This window comes from Bos taurus, chromosome 7, assembly GCF_002263795.3.
Source record: "Bos taurus isolate L1 Dominette 01449 registration number 42190680 breed Hereford chromosome 7, ARS-UCD2.0, whole genome shotgun sequence".
NCBI classification, from domain to species: Eukaryota; Metazoa; Chordata; class Mammalia; order Artiodactyla; family Bovidae; genus Bos; species Bos taurus.
Window position 1 is genome coordinate 96,285,017 of NC_037334.1, and position 17,592 is coordinate 96,302,608.

Consider the following 17,592-nt stretch of genomic DNA (forward strand, 5'->3'; position numbering starts at 1 on the left):
TTTACTAGTCTCTGGACATAAATCAAAAGAATGGCTCAGAGAGCTAAATTAGAAGATGCCTATGGAAGATTTTCATAAACATGAGGCTTCAGACCACCAGAAATGAAGAGAAATTGCCCACAAGCTATATCAGGCTATACCAAAAATCTTCCCAAAGAGAATGGATTGGGCAAAAGTCCTTATTCACTGGCCTCTCCCTCGGAATAAAGAATTCAAATGGTTGCTGCTGCTAAGTCGCTTCAGTCGTGTCCGACTCTGTGCAACCCCAGAGACGGCAGCCCACCAGGCTCCCCCGTCCCTGGGATTCTCCAGGCAAGAACACTGGAGTGGCTTGCCATTTCCTTCTCCAATGCAAGGAAGTGAAAAGTGAAAGTGAAGTCGATCAGTCGTGTCCAACTCCTAGCGACCCCATGGACTGCAGTCTAACAGGCTCCTCCGTCCATGGGATTTTCCAGGCAAGAGTACTGGAGTGGGGTGCCATTGCCTTATCCTCAAATGGTAGAGGTTTCAAATTTTCCTGTGCAGGTTTTTAAGTTAAAGCCAGTAAGTTTTCAGCTAAGAACTATCACAGGAAAACACGTGTTTCTTTTGGTGAAATTGTGCTCCAATTAATATGATGAGTCCTTTTCAGTTCAGTCACTCAGTTGTGTCCGACTCTTTTCGATCTTTTATTTATTTTTTTGTTTTTTTTTAAATTTTATTTTATTTTTAAACTTTACATAATTGTATTAGTTTTGCCAAATATCAAAATGAATCCACCACAGGTATACATGTGTTCCCCATCCTGAACCCTCCTCCCTCGAGGCATAGAATTCCCATATTGCCTTCTCACCTGAGGGTGAAATGATTTTAGATTTGGAAGATGTAGATAGAGGTCAGAGTGTGATAACTGAGAGATTGTTGGTTATGAATACAAAAATTCAAACAGGTCAGGAGGAACTGACACTTTAATAGTATGTGTACCTGAGAAATTATGGTCATCTTCTTTTTCAAATACTGGGAAAATTAAGACAGCCACTCTAACTAAAGCAACTATTGATAGTTCCAAGCTTCTACCCGATATTTGACAATATCCACTTAAAGGCATTAAATAGAATAAGACCAATTACTCAGAAATTCCCTGAGAAAGGACTTGTAATTCCTTATACCAGTCTTGGCAATACCCAGCCCCTCCACCTGCCACCATCATTTTACCAGTAAGAAAGCAAAATGAGAAAGGCTGGAGGTTTGTTCAGATGTGAGCACCATAAATAACACTGTCATCCCTTACCAGCCTGTGCTTCTTAATCCTCACACCCCGCTCTCATCCTACCTGTTGCTTTTCAGGTAGGATGCTCTTTAGTATTCCAGCGGAAGAAGGAAGCCAGGAACTCTTTGCCTTTTTGTGGGAAGATGGTCAGTATACGTCAACAGTTATGCCACAAGGCTATACCTAAAGCTCTACTTATTTTTCTCAAATACTTAAAGCTGATTTGACTGATGTACACTTTACTAATGACTCTGCTTTAATTCAATATGTAGATAATCTTATTTTGTGTTCTGGAACTGAATAGGACTCCCAAACAGACACTATCCATCTGCTACAATAATTAACCTCTAAGGGACTGGCAAGCCACTCCAGTACTCTTGCCTAGAAAATCCCATGGATGGAGGAGCCTGGTAGGCTGCAATCCATGGGGCCCCTACAAGTCAGACACAACTGAGCGACTTCACTTTCACTTTTCACTTTCACACAATGGAGAAGGCAATGGCAACCCACTCCAGTGTTCTTGCCTGGAGAATCCCAGGGACGGCAGAGCCTGGTGGGCTGCCGTCTATGGGGTCGCACAGAGTTCGACACGACTGAAGCAATTTAGCAGTAGCAGCAGCAAGGGACCTAAGGTTTCCAAAGTCAAAAGACAATTCTATTAGGTAACTATGAAATATTTAGGTCGTCTGTTATCTGAGAAAGACTAGTTAACTGATCCTGAAAGAATTAAGGGAATCCTAACTTTCTAACTTCTCAAAACAAAACAAACTGAGATTTCTGGGTCTAACCAAATATTGTAGGAATTCAGTTCAGTTGCTCAGTTGTGATTGACTCTTTGCGACCCCATGGACTGCAGCATGCCAGGCTTCCCTTTGGGTAGTTCTTTTTCCCCTTATTGCCCAACTTCTCTATGCATTACTTAAACCTGACAAACCATACCCAGCTGAATGGATGACAGAGGAGAGAAGGCTATAGGCACTTCAAAATCTGCATTGACTCAGGCTCCAGCAGTAGGCCATTAAATTAGCATTCTTTTTTTCTCTTTTGGCATGAAGGAAAAGGAAACACCCTGGGCGTACTAACTCAGAGGCCTGGTGACCAGCATCGATCCACAGACGGCATAATCAGAAGCTAGATTAGGTGGCAAAAGGACTCCCACCCTGTGTGAGAACTATTTCAGTGACAGCTCTCTTATGCTAAGCTAGTGAAGAATTTGTAATGGGGTCTCTATTTATGTTCCTCACTCGGTTGAATCTCTTAAATTCTCATCTTACTCAGCACTATTCTGTGAGCCAGTTGGCGTTTTATGAAATACTGTTACTCTCTTCACTCAATATTATTTTGTTTGCTATAACAATTATAACCCCACAACTTTGCTTCCAGCACCTAAAGATGATGACAACCATGACTACATTATGTTAACTAACTTCCTACTGCTAGGACTGACATTCAAGAAATTACCATTGATAATGCTGATTTAATTTGGTTTACCGGAGAAGGAATGGCACCCCACTCCAGTACTCTTGCCTGGAAAATCCCATGGATGGAGGAGCCTGGTAGGTTGCAGTCCATGGGGTCACTAAGAGTCGCACACGACTGAGCAACTTCACTTTCACTTTTCACTTTCATGCATTGGAGAAGGAAATGGCAACCCACTCCAGTGTTCTTGCCTGGAGAATCCCAGGGACGGGGGAGCCTGGTGGGCTGCCGTCTATGGAGTCGCACAGAGTTGGACACGACTGAAGCGACTTAGCAGCAGCAGCAATTTGGTTTACAGATGGATCCTATTTAAAGGAGGACAAGGCATTATCAAACTAGGTACACAATAACCTTGATGGTATAAATAAAAGTTCTTATTTACCAGACATCAAATTGATTCAACAGGCTGAACTAGCTGTGTTAATTAGGGCTTGGCAGTTATCTAAGGATAAAATACACATTTACACTGACGGTCACTATGCCTTTGGAGTGGCTCGCAATCTTGGAATGTTGTAGAAATAAAGAGGATTTCTCACCTCTTCTGGCCAATCCATTAAAAAAAAAAAAAAAAATGGATAACTAGTTTCAAAACTATTAGAACCCATTCAATTTCCCAAACAGCTGGCTATCATTCAAACACCTGGAAACTTCAAACCTGATCCATTGGAAACCAAAGAGAATCAACTGGCTGATGATGAAACTAAATCAGATGCCTTAAGCTGTGAGTGCGCATGCTAAGTCTCCGCATTCATGTCCAACTCTTTGCAACCCTATGGACTGTAGCTCACCAGGCTCCTTTGTCCATGGGATTCTCCAGGCAAGAATATTGAAGCAGGTTGTCATGCCCTCCTCTGGGGGATCTTCCTGTCCCAGGGATTGAACCTGCATCTCTTATGTCTCCAGCACTGGCAGGCGGGTTCTTTACCATAGCGCCACCTGGGAAGCCTTGCCTCTGTCCATTTTCGAGAATAACCTCTGTTCAAACATGATTCTGGTGAAACTATTACGAAATTCCTTTTGCAGGGTGAAGAACTGGCTTCAGAAAGTGAAAAGCAGGCCTCAAAGAAAAAAAGGGGGATTTTTTTTTAATCCCATCCCACAAATATAAAAGGCCTATAATACTTAGAAATGCCCAGTTACTTTCACTCAAACGTGCATTCCCTGACCCACTGGACACCTGAAAAAAAATGATATTATGGAGAATGCAATGTTTCTGGAAACTTTATCCCACTGTAGCTCATAAGGTTTATGATCAATGGTCTATCTGTCTAAATATAATTCTGGTAAATCCCTCTCAAGGCCACTTTCCCCTCCCTTAGGGGCCCTTTGAAATTTGGCAATTGGACTTCATCCAGGTACCTCCCTTACAGGGCTGCAAATACATCCTGGTAATGGTATGCATGTCTTCATATCAGGTGGAGGCATTTCATTGCAGAGGAGCAATGGCTTTAACAGTAGGCAAATTATTTTTGGAAAGAATAATTCCAGTGTGGGGAATTCTTTCTGAATTGTGAAGCAACTGAGGAATGCATTTTCCTGGACAGACTATTAAATCCATTTGTAACATGTGGCTGATAATGCTGTATTTTCATTGTATTTATCACCCTCAATCTCCAGGGCTGGTAGAAAAGAACAATAATACTATTAAACCCCAACTGGCTAAATTTTCAGAAGCTTTTAATCTTCCATGGACAAAAGCTCTTTCCTTGGTTCTCAACCTTAGGTAAACATCAACTGTCTCCCTTAGAAATAATTAATCAATGACCTATGCATTTAGATGAAGTTATATATGAACCACTTCTTAAAAGTGATATTTTAAATTTTTGTCAGAGACTCGAAGTGTTTTAAAGAAGATGAAACTTTAGTTAACAGACTCCTTCAAAAGTGAGCTCCATGAATACAAAGACCTTAAGGACTACAGGTGAAAATTTAGAGATTTTGTCTTTCAGAAAAACATCAGATAAAGGACTCTTTACTGCCGTGTTGGAAGGGGCCATATCCGATTTTACAAACAAACCGCTGTGCTGCAAAACTCAAAGGAGTAAACTCTTGGACTCACCTTTCTTACCTCAGAAAAGCCTCCTTCCCTGAATGTACTGTTTCTAAAACCTGGCTTCGACTGAGACTGACATCACCAAGCCAGGATGAGAAGACAACAGCAATGGCAGACAGCTAACCCACGTGTCCAAACCAGGACTCTAAGACCTCTTTTATTCTTTCAAATTGTGCCATTTACCAAATGCCTATCAAAATTGCAAGTTGTTTTATTTCTAGCTATGTTTTTGCCCCAGTGTTTAAAGTAGAAAGAAAACTCTTAGTAAAGTTATCACAGGGGCAATTTAACTAATTGTTGGTTTGTTATCCAACTCATCATTCAATTCAAGGCTGCTTTAAACCCCTGTAATTCCTATTACTGATTTCAGATGTTCCTAATGTTACTATTTACTCAGATTGGCCTCCCTCTAACCTTTCAGGTCCAAATTCTCCAGTGTATTAATATGTCCATCTCCTGCTCGACACTATCGTAGGTCCTTAAGAGTCTGGACACAACTTGTCCTAAGACCACCTCAGTCTGTCCCTTACTTGATTAACAACTGTCTTAAAGAGAAGCATACAGGTCACTTATGCCAGCAACTCTCTCACATCATACAATAGATGTCGGAAAGCCTGCAAAGAGACCCATGATTTAACTGTGTTAACAAAACTTCCAATTGATGAAGCTAATGAGAGCACTAAGTGAATTACCTGTGCTCCTCCAGGTTCTGTCTCCATATGTAATACTGGAATCGACCCACCTTCCCAAGGATGGGCACATAAATGAATTAATAGCTAGCAGGTAGAAAGTTTACACTTACTGGGGTGTTATGTTAGCCCACTGTCTACATACACAGAGACAGATGGATCTTCTCTCTCTTCTCAATGAAGTCGGGAGATCCATACTAGCAGGGTATCAAGAGAACTGATGGCAACAGCTTTTGGGAACCTTGCTTCCTAGTGCAAGAATATATGTAAACAGGGGTATGTGCAAAAATCTACCAGCCACCATTGGTCGAATGGCCAAAGAGACTACAAAAAGCCTTGCAGCGTAACAGACATTCCTAAACTCCTTAGCCCAAGTAGTATTAGATAACAGAATCACTGTAGATTTTCTACTGGCCAAAAAAAGGAAGTGCTTGTACTACTGTTCAGATTATTCAAGACTTCTGGAGAAGTTGAGATGCACCTAGAAAAAAAATTTCCAAATTGCAAAATGGTTACAAGATGTAAGAAAGACTGATCATTTAAATCATCTGTTCAGTTGGTTCCTTTCAGGACTAGGCAATTTTTTCTGCTCTGCTCTACAGATGATTACTATTTTCATAAAATGTGTCATTATTCTTTTCCTAGCTATCAAGTTACTCATGACATGTATCACTTCTTGCTTCAAGTCTGCTGCCAACAGCACTGTTGAACAACAATTGTACAGCAAACCAAGATGATTGATCAAGTCTCTAATCTACAAAATGTTTCCCCATCAATACATCCTTCTCTGTGCTTGTTGGGCTTCCCAGGTGGCTCAGTAGTAAAGAATCTGCCTGCAAGTGGAGGAGATACAGGTTCTGTCCCTGGGTCTAGAAGATCCCCTGGAGGAAGGTATGGCTACCCACTCCAGTATTCTTACCTGGAAAATCTCATGCACAGAGGAGCCTGGTGGGCTACAGTCCATGGGGTTGCAAAGAGTGGGACATGACTTAGCAACTGAGCATGCTTGTTTACGATATTTGATTAATTTACTCAGTTCTAAAGTTCCATGATGAGAGAAAGTGAAAGTCACTCAGTTGTGTCCAACTCTTTGTGACCCTAGACTATACACTCCGTGGAATTCTCTAGGCCAGAATACTGGAGTGGGTAGCCTTTCCCTTCTCCAGGGAATCTTCCCAACCCAGGGATCAAACCCAGGTCTCCCGCATAGCAGGTGGCTTCTTTACCAGCTGAGCCACAAGAGAAGCCCAAGAATACTGGAGTGGGTAGCCTATCCCTTTTCCAGGGGATCTTCCTGACCCAGGAATCGAAACAGGGTTTCCTGCATTGCAGATGGATTCTACCAACTGAGCTATCAGGAAAGTCCATGATGAGAGAAACAGTTTTATAAAACTGAATGGCTCTTAATTTAAAAGCAGCTTTACAGGGGGGAGTTTATACTCTAATCCTGAATGAATGTTGTATTTTCATACCAGATGAGCCCTCTAATATGGCTCATTTAATGACTTACAGGAAAAATCACATTTCTACATTGAAGGATACTCTGCCTAAATGAAATCTCAGGCAAATAATTCAGCACTGGGATTTCTGGTTTAATCTCTGTTCGTGACTTTACTATTGTTTTTGGCTATATTGATTGTGTTCTATATTATTTATAGAGTGATAATCCCTTGTGCTTTTTGATGTATATTTGCAACTCCAAATAAAATAATAATGTTTAAATGATCTGAAACTATTGATCGTATGTATAGTTCTACCTAGGGTAATGGGCACACACAATGCACATATGGGATACAATTGGCATAAATTCTATTGGACATCCTAGAACTGAAAATCCAGTCCCTGGTAAGCATTGTATTATTAATAGTATAATCTCCAGAAGAAAGAAAGAAAAAACTGAACTATTAAGACCCAGCTTAGAGGGACATCATGGATTCATGATGGTAAGAAAACACCCTGGCATCAAGGGACAAAATGTTTGATCACTTAAAACTTTCTATCCAAAGATTCATGCTCCAAAGGGGGGAAATAATGAGGAAAAATCATAAGTTTCTCTATGGCAGGACAATCAAAGTAACTGTCAGAATTGAAACACACATAACATGCCCCCAGTTGTGTCGGCCTTTTCAATACACTGTGTATATCTGTCCCTTCTCCAGGGGATCTTCCTGACCCAGGGATCGAATCCAGATCTCCTGCATTGCAGGCGGATTCTTTACCATGTGAGCCATCAGGGAAGCCCACAGGTTAACCAGACCTCCCCAAGGCAGGAGGACAGAAGCAACCTTGGAGAAACATGATCCCTTTTTCCTAAGGCCAGCATTGTAATTTTTAAGATTAAAATTACTTTTTCATCCTGCACAGCAGGTTGCACTGACCTAAAGGCTTGCTCTGTATGTGCATACCTGATCAAAACATTTCTGATGAACTTTATGTATCACGTTAACCTGTCAGTGTGACTGACAATTCTTTGTCTCGAAAATGTATAAAGTTGCGCCTCTAGCTTCTGACCAGTGGACGAACTCTCAGAGCTTCTGAGAGTCTGTCTCCCAAGTTATAACCACTAGTTTGACTTGAATAAAATTCTTTTTTCTTCTTAGCTTGATTGCTAATTGAATTTTCATTAACACTTCTCTAGTGCAAACCACTTGCTCTAAGCTGGCAATTTAGCAATCTCATCTCTTAGGAAAAAAAAAACTCCCATCTCTATCATTTTGCTCATTTTGTATCATTTCCCTTCTCAAATTCTTATCATTCTTTAAGGCCCAGTTTATACTCCCTCATCTCCTCAAAGCCTTCTTTAAGCCCAGTTATGTTGTAAATTCTGTACTATAAATTCCTAAGGCAAGGATCAAGGGCCGAGACAGTACTGTATTTTTTACTGTAGTCATCTCTACCTCCCTTCCCCAAATTCCAAAACTTAGCAAACTTTCAAAAACGTTTCTTGATCATATAAAAGAAGAAATTAATGAAGGAAGGCCTTCAAATATTTCAAGAGATAGAAAAACTAGTCCTGGTACACTTGCTTCTGCTCGGATGAGTGCTGAGCCCTTAGCCGTGTCTGACTCTATGCGACCCCGTGGACTGCAGCCCACCAGGCTCCTCTGTCTATGGGATTCTCCAGGCAAGAATACTGAAGTGGGTAGCCATTTCCTTCTCCAGGGGAGCTTCCTGACCCAGGGATCGAACCCACGTCTCTGACATTGGCATACAGATTCTTTATCTCTGAGCCGCCAGGGAGGCCCCAATTTTAAGATACAGTGTTCCAAAATACTATTGAAAATTAGGGTAAAAAAAAAACAGAAAACAAAACAGAGAAGCTTACAGATAGTTGCTTCTGGAAAATGTGACTGGAAGAAGGAAGGAGGAGAGAGCGTTTCCATTGCTTATCATTGTGACTTTTCTACTATAAACACTTGATTTTTCTTACCACGTGCATATATCGCCGTGGTTTTTAAAATGTGGAAGCATTCATGCACATTCACACTCAAATGTACAAGATGCATCAAATAGGCACAAGGATTATTTCACTCCCTCAGATCAGATCAGATCAGTCACTCAGTCGTGTCCGACTCTTTGCGACCCCATGAATTGCAGCACGCCAGGCCTCCCTGTCCATCACCAACTCCCAGAGTTCACTCAGACTCACGTCCATTGAGTCAGTGATGCCATCCAGCCATCTCATCCTCTGTCGTCCCCTTCGCCTCCTGCCCCTAATCCCTCCCAGCATCAGAGTCTTTTCCAATGAGTCAACTCTTCGCATGAGGTGGCCAAAGTACTGGAGTTTCAGCTTTAGCATCAGTCCTTCCAATAAACACCCAGGGCTGATCTCCTTTAGGATGGACTGGTTGGATCTCCTTGCAGGCCAAGAGACTCTCAAGAGTCTTCTCCAACACCACAGTTCAAAAGCATCAATTCTTTGGCGCTCAGCTTTCTTCATAGTCCAGTTCTCACGTCCATACGTGATCACTGGAAAAACCTTAGCCTTGACTAGACAGACCTTTGTTGGCAAAGTAATGTCTCTGCTTTTGAATATGCTCTCTAGGTTGGTCATAACTTTCCTTCCAAGGAGTAAGCATCTTTTAATTTCATGGCTGCAATCACCATCTGCCGTGATTTTGGAGCCCAGAAAAATAAAGTCTGACACTGTTTCCACTATTTCCCATGAAGTGATGGGACCAGATGCCATGATCTTCGTTTTCTGAATGTTGAGCTTTAAGCCAACTTTTTCACTCTCCTCTTTCACTTTCATCAATAGGCTCTTTAGTTCCTCTTCACTTTCTGCCATAAGAGTGGTGTCATCTGCATATCTGAGGTTATTGATATTTCTCCCGGCAATCTTGATTCCAGCTTGTGCTTCTTCCAGCCCCATGTTTCTCATGATGTACTCTGCATAGAAGTTAAATAAGCAGGATAACCATATACAGCCTTGACGTACTCCTTTCCCTATTTGGAACCAGTCTATTGTTCCATGTCCAGTTCTAACTGTTGCTTCCTGACCTGCATACAGGTTTCTCAAGAGGCAGATCAGGTGGTCTGGTATTCCCATCTCTTTCAGAATTTTCTACAGTTTATTGTGATCCACATAGTCAAAGGTTTTGGCATAGTCAGTATGCATCAAGTTGGTACAAATTGCTTGGAAACATTCTAGCAAATGATAAACAGAAATCATATTTCAGGGTTTAAGGTTATTTTTCACAAAATATAATTGTAAAGCGAAATGTTAAAAGTCAGTTAATTATAAAAGGGACTTATTGAAGCTCTTATAGGGATACAATGCTTTGAAATGGAATTCTGTTTTCGGTAAGCTATATTATATCTGATCATTTGGATTTGGATGTTTTGAAGATGAAATTTCAGTAGTAACTTCCTTAGAATATTGGAAAGATTTAATAGGTTGTGCAAGAGAACAATATATATTTTTTCAAAGTGATTTACTTAGGTGTAGGCTAAAACTTTAAACATTTTCTTAGCAGTCGTCCAATTCATAGAACCATGTTTGTGTTTAGTGATAATCTCATTGATATACGGAAAACTAGCCTAGTAATTTGAAAGACATTTAGGAAGGAGCAGAGAGCCAAAAACACCAAGAACAAATCCACAAAAGAGAAAGCGTATGCAAGCATGTCACACTCCGAGAGCTTCAAGGACCAAAGAGAGCTGGGTAAGCAGCATCCTGACAAGCACAAGAATCTTTCTCCTTTGCTTCCAGTCACCTGCCTGTGCTGCTGATCATAGGAGAGATCCAGAGAAAAACAGGAGGTGGAAAAAATGAAAGGAAGAACATAAAATTATTGAAGGCAATGCAAATTAGCTTTTTAATTATTAATACAAGGAGGAGGAAAAAGAGAAGAAAAAGGTAAATTTCTTGTCAACTCTTTTAATATCAAAAAAGCTTATCTGGAGATAAAAATAAAAGATATATTTCTCTCCAGAAGAAAAAGAATCCTAGATTAAAGCTAATATTGTATTTCAGTATTTCACCTTGTTCTCTATTCCCAGAACTCTTTCTATGGGTCTTTTAGGCAATAATTACAAGTACAGCGGGGATGACAAGAGTGTGGTCCCTGAGATAACGCTGGGTCTTCTTGCCTTGAACTGACATGTGACGTCCTCAATCCTCCTTATTATCTTCAAAACAAGTGAAATTCTTATCCAAATAGTGGAAAAGGTCTCTGAATACTCTTGCAGACACAGGAAAAATCATTCAAGATCTGCAATTTGTAGAAAACTTTCTACTTAAAAAGTGTGGTTAAAGCACCCAACCAGGACAGGTTTGAAGGGAGGTCCAATTCTTTCATTTCTAATGTCCCCACAGATATAAAGAAAGCTAGAATTCCAAAGCACAGTTATTCAAGTATCCAAATTATGTTTAGTAGTAGACTCCTGTAAGTTTTGATCCCTAGTTCTCAACCTCACATATCAAAAATCCAAGCCTATAAATCTGATTATCTTGGGTCTGGGTTGTACACTAGATGAATGCATCTAATTGTTTTTAGGATTGTGTGATTTCCCTAGGATGTATGTTTGCCTGAAGGGTCAGCCAGCACGATGAATGACCCTCTGCAGTTATAATTGTCACCACTAGGTGAAGCTACCGCTGCTTTTGGTCTCCTCTGGAGAATTTGTTGGTTGGCTACTGGATGACATTGATGTGAAATTTAGGGTTGCTTTGTTCTGAGAGCAAGGTGACAAGTCTATTTGGCTAATTTCAGTAAGTTCAAAGGGCTAAGTATTGAAGTACACATAAATGGCCTTAAGACTAACACATGACTTCTCTGTTAGATAAATTTATTTAAAAAAATAAATAAATTTTCCTACTCTACATTCCCTACTCTACACTGACTAGTTTTATACCAATTACTAATTTGAGGGATGTATAAACAAGATATATCAGTAGAAAGAGCTAACTTCTAATTCCTCTTGGATAAAACAGAATTTGCTCACTTAACATAATTTGAAAAGTGTAACCATAAGCCCACTCACTTTTACGTCGTTTACAGATTTACTAGAGGGAACAGGTAGACTGAGAATTCCCATAAAAGAAGGTGGCAGGAGCAATCCAGCTGAAGAAGGACTGAGGGCAGGGTGTTTGTAGCTGCAATGGCATATGAAGGACATGGTTACCTGATTTTCTGGAGAGTTCAGAGAGAAAGCTGAAGGAGGTGATGAGCCAAGACTAAACTTGACTGGGATAAAAACTACTCAGTCTTCCGACCATCAACTTTGGGGAGCTATTATAAAGTAATCAGACAGCTAGTCAGATTGAAACAGTTCTGGTAAATGAGGATGGTATCCAAGTAAAAGTTCTTGTAAGAGCCTTTCTGAGACTTAGGGAAGTTGGGGGAGTGGGCCGGGAGGGACCAACCTCCTCCCACTGAAGACAACAATAACACTGACAAAATCTATGAAAACATCTTTAAAGCATCAGAGACTAAGAATTACCAAGTTAAGATTCACACACACACAAACCCTGCACCGCCTGGCATCCAAAATAAAGCAAACTCCTTCCCATCAGCCTGGGCTCTTTATGCCCATAAAGAGCGGTGAGCAGCCAGGCCCCATTTTTGGTTACCCTGGGACACAGTGTGATACTTTCGGATCTTGCCTTTAAGATTTGTTCCAGGGGGACTTCCCTGGTGGTGCACTGGATAACCATCAGCCATGGGACTTGATCCCAGGTAGGGGAAGATCCCACTTGCAGCCGAGCTACTGAGCATGAGAACCACAACTCCTGAATCCCGTGTGTCTAGAGCCCTGTGCCCCGAAGAGAGTAGCTCCCCGCCCCCCACCACAACCAGAGAAAACCCTCCCGCGGCAATGAAGACCAGGGGCAACCAAAAATTAATTTTTTAAAAAATGATTTGTTTCATGGGACCGAAGCAGGGCTTTGTCTAGAGCTAACTGCTCCCCGGAGAAGGCGATGGCACCCCACTCCAGTACTCTTGCCTGGAAAATCCCATGGACGGAGGAGCCTGGTGGGCTGCAGTCCATGGGGTCGCTAGGAGTCGGACACGACTGAGCGAGTTCACTTTCACTTTTCACTTTGATGCCTTGGAGAAGGAAATGGCAACCCACTCCAGTGTTCTTGCCCGGAGAATCCCAGGGACAGAGGAGCCTGATGGGCTTCCGTCTATGGGGTCGCACAGAGTCGGACACGACTGAAGCGACTTAGTAGCAGCAGCAACTGCTCCCCACTGCTGAGACAAGACCCTTCTGGGTACTTTACCTGCGGGCCCCGCAGATCTTGAGGTTCTCCAGTTTGACCGGTGGATGCAGGTCCTTCCGCTCCCCAAGCTCTGGGCTGGAGCGGCGTATGAGCCGCAGCCTGTGCTCTTTTTCTAGTGGCTCAGCCTCGGACTCTCTTTTCCGCACATGTTTGTGCAGCTCAGTGATCAGCTGAATACTCAAAGGGAGCGGGTCTCCCAAGTGCTGGCTCTCTCCCTTCCTCCCTCTCGTTGTTTCAGTCTCCGTCTCTCTCCTCTCCTCTCTCCGTCTCTCTCTCCAGCTCTGTCCTCTCTGGATCCGTCCTGTGAACTCTCCTCTCCTCGGCCTCCCACACCCAGCTGCTCTCCCTCTACCTAAAAGTTCCTCGGGCTCTGCCGCGGGCTTCCCTCTCTGCACAGCGCGAGGAACCTGCCTCAAGGCGCTGAGCTGGGACAGTTGCGGCCCTGAACGCCTTTCTGTGCATCTTTTGGGGATCGCTGCCTGCACTTACCTGAAAACTGTCTTTTATCCATTTTGGGGGTGGGGGTGAGGTGGTGTTTAAAGTGAGAGGGTAAATCCATGTCCCTACTCGTTAAAGGCCAGAGTAGAAGTAACTTTTAAGTCTTTTTAGTAATGGGAAGCCAAGCAATATTCATTGACATCAATTGGTTTTATCAGTTGGAAGCATAAAATTTTCCTTTCAAAATAAAGTATGTAACAAGCACAGAATCACTGGCTTATTTTGCAACATTATTCTTGTTTGAAAATGTATGGTCAGTTATTTAGATAATCTTTCACTTCTGGAAAATGCCAGAAGGACCAGAAATTTTCACTTGTTTATTCAATAAAAATTTAAAATGTGGGTACAGTCACCCATCGGCACACCTGGGGCTTTGGTTCCAGGAGCCTCACAAGCACCAAGACCCCGCAGTGCTCAAGTCCCTACTATGAAATAGTATCACAAAGACCACAGTCAGCCCCCAGGACCTGCAGGCTTCGCATCCAGGCACTCACCCACCTGTGTATCATTCATGATTCAAAGTCAGGTTTGCTTAATTTGTGTTCTACTTCAGCAACGCAAGATTGTTTTTATTGTTGCAGCCTTTTGTTGTTGTGTAAATGTGTGTAAGACTTAACTAAAGCTCTACATTTTTGAAAAACCGTCTATCAGTTACTGACTTAAAATTCTACCATTATGCTCATTTAATTTTCTGCTGACGCTGAATTTTAAAAAAACTATAAAATGCTTTCACGATAAAATGTACCACCTTGTATTTTGCATAGACCCTCGGTCTTTGTGGTATCAGAAACCTTTTTTTCTTTATTAAAGCTTTTAAAACCATGTTATAGATTCTGACGTCATTTTATTTGAAGTTGTACAGAGACATAGCAATAATTCCATGAAGTGCTTTCAACAGAGTTTTAGAGATCCTTTTGAAAAGAAGTGAGAGACAGAGAAGAGGAAGTGGTTTTAAGCCCGTAGGTTGGCGGGTGTTCAGCGTGATACCATCTACCCTGGACATATGCAGAGCTGTGTTCAGGGGAGGAAATTCAATGGCAGAAAGCAAGGAGGAGATTCAGGGACATCGCATTTGTCAGGAGGCCATTTATCATTTCATTTATCCTGAACTCTCCCCACCTGCAACACAGGCAGCACTAGAAAATAATCTTTAAGGCATCTGGGTTTCTGAAATAGTGTCCAGCTAGCTTCATTTGCTGATTTTTCACCTTGCAGCCCTGTAGAAGGGACAGTCTGGACACAGGTCTAGGGAGAAAGCTGAGGATGTCTGAAGGTAACAACAAAAGGCAAATAAAAATTTGATTATAATGTGGAACCTGGAATAAACATTGCATAATATCCTTAACAATTCAGCAACATGGGAGTATTTGTTACCTTTCATTTGCCTCAAGGGCAGCACTTTACTACAACCCAACAGAATCACTGGTTATTGTTATTAAGGTAGCTGATACATGTCAACAAGTTTAAAGTTTATTTTATAAAACATTTATAAACTGTCTTCCACATTACCTCAAATTGATTCCAATAGACAATGCATGCATGCATGCTAAGTCGCTTCAGTCGTGTCCGACTCCGTGTGACCCCATAGACAGCAGCCCACCAGGCTCCTCTGTCCTCAGGATTCCCCAGGCAAGAACACTGGAGTGGGTTGCCATTTCCTTCTCCAAATAGACAATAATCCTATGTAATAATTAGGAAAGTATTCATGCCTCTAATTTGGAAAAGAAATGATTTATTTTCAGAAGATGGCTTTAAGTCCAATTCTCTTGATTCTAGGTCCAGTTTGTAATTAAAAATTTGGGTCACTATGATTCTAAATCTATTGGGGATACCCTAAGGGGATAGAAATAGCTGTGATTTTCATAAGAAAGATTTCCATTAAAATTAATTAAAAAAAAAAAAAACTTTGAGCATTTTGAAAAATAAGTGTTTCACCTTTTTGGAAACTTCGACTCACTCACTCTCGCCAGTTTGTTGAGGGCCTCTGCAGTGCGCAATGCTCTGAGAGGTGCTGGAGAGGGGTGCAGGCATAGTGCTTGCCCCCAGGCTTCTTCAGGAGTTGATAGTTTAAGGAAGGACGTGAAGAACAAGCGTCAGAGTGTGAAGTAAGTGCCAATGGAACTGACTCAACAAATGCCTGCAGTTAGGGACTGGAATGGAAGCACGTGTCACTTTCAAGGTGACTTCCTGGAGGAGGCATTTGCCTGGCAATGAGAAGTTTACACAGGGGACATTGAGAAAGACGAACTACTCCCAGTGGCAGCCTCAGTAAAGGTGAGGGAACACTGGGTTCGCGCAGAAATGGAAAGTTCCCTGATTTGCCTGAAACAAGGGGCATGCATAGGGCAATCTAGAAAGAAAAAACAAAAAGTATTGCAAATGCGCTCACCTGTTCAGCAGATATTTATATGTGTTTCCTGAAGGTCTCATACACCAGGCTCTGCTCTAGGCTCCAGGTGTTAAGAGGCAAGCAGAGCAGACAAACTCCCTGCCAGCAAGGAGCACTTGTTTTAGAGGCATGCTGCTGCCAAGCTGTGCTCCGTTGTGTCTGACTCTTTGCGACCCTATGGTCTGTAGCTCGCCAGACTCCTCTGTCCATGGGATTCACCAGGGAAGAATTCTGGGGTGAGTTGCATTTCCTCCTCCATGGGATCTTACTGACCCAGGGACTGAACCCAGGTCTCCCGCATCTCTGGCATTGCAGGTGGATTCTTTACTGCTGAGCCAGGTGGGAAGCCCATGTTCTTCTAGTAGGGAGACAAATAAAAAAAATAAATCAATACATAGTTACTCAGGAATTGATAAATGCTAAGGAATAAAAGAGCAAGCTAATGGATAGACACTGGATGGTGGCAGGGGTGGATTGAAGACTGCTCCTCTTTTTAGAGCCAAAAAGGAGAGTCTCTGAGCAAGAGACAGATCAGAAGACCAGAAGGAAGTGGCCTGTGAATTCTATGCAGCAAACACTCAAAGCTTATTCTCTTATCAGGAAATTAAAGGATTAGAAACCCTTTTTGGTGAGAAATAGTTTTAAATAATACACTATGAAGTCACCTGGACCCTACTCATCTTCCTCTTCTGGAACTCAGTAGCTCAATCTGACAGCCTCTTCTCTCCATTCTCTGTCATCACTCCCATTCTCACAGGTAGGGGAGAGTTCTGAGCGCACACAGACACACACGACTGGGCTGGGTCTGGTGACAAAGTCACAGAACCACTCCCAGCTTGCTACACTTCCTCATCCCCCTTCCCCCACTGCAAAATGAGACTTCCGAGAACTGGCACCAAGGGCCAGTTCACCCCAGTCTTCCCTGTGGCTCAGATGGTAAAGAATCCGCCTTCAATGAAGGAGACCCAGGTTCCATCCCTGGGTCGGGAAGATCCCCTGGAGCAGGGAATGGCAACCCACTCCAGTAATCTTGCCTGGAGAATCCCACAGACGAAGGAGCCTGGTGGGCTACAGTCCGTGGGGTCGCAGAGTCAGACACGACTCAGTGACTAACACTTACCCCAGTCACCTGTTTCCATCCTCCACCCTGCCCCGTGGTACCCCTTTAACCACAGGAGATTCCACTCTGAGGGATTCCGTTCAGGCCTGTGCTTCTGGCCCCAAGTATAGGCCACCTCCTTGGTTTTGCTCCTTCTGCTTTATTAGGGTTGGAATGATAAAATATAAAAAGAGGAAAGAAATGAAGGCTTGAGAGCTAAGTAGGATTTAACCATGGCAGGATTTGAATGTCAAACCAAAGCACAGGTTACATCAGAGATGCACCATGGAGAAGGCATGAAAACCAGTGTGTGAAGGAGGCCTAAGGACAATAGGAGCCAAGCCTGTTACATTTCACGTGAGAAAACGTGTGTGTGTGTGTGTGTGGCCCTCTAACGTACTAGGATC

At 42.4% G+C, this 17,592-nt stretch overlaps 1 protein-coding gene across 2 annotated transcripts in view; it reads right to left on the minus strand.

The window, feature by feature from the left end:
- Positions 1 to 13,569, minus strand: part of ERAP1 (endoplasmic reticulum aminopeptidase 1) — a 129,802-nt gene extending 116,233 nt beyond the window's left edge. The window contains exon 1 of one of the 2 annotated variants that reach the window (XM_059888137.1): positions 13,200 to 13,569. The gene's annotated coding sequence lies outside the window, so the exon portion shown is untranslated. The remainder of the gene's footprint in view (positions 1 to 13,199) is intronic. The other variant, XM_059888138.1, reaches the window with a different exon arrangement.
- Positions 13,570 to 17,592: the final 4,023 nt, after the last annotated feature.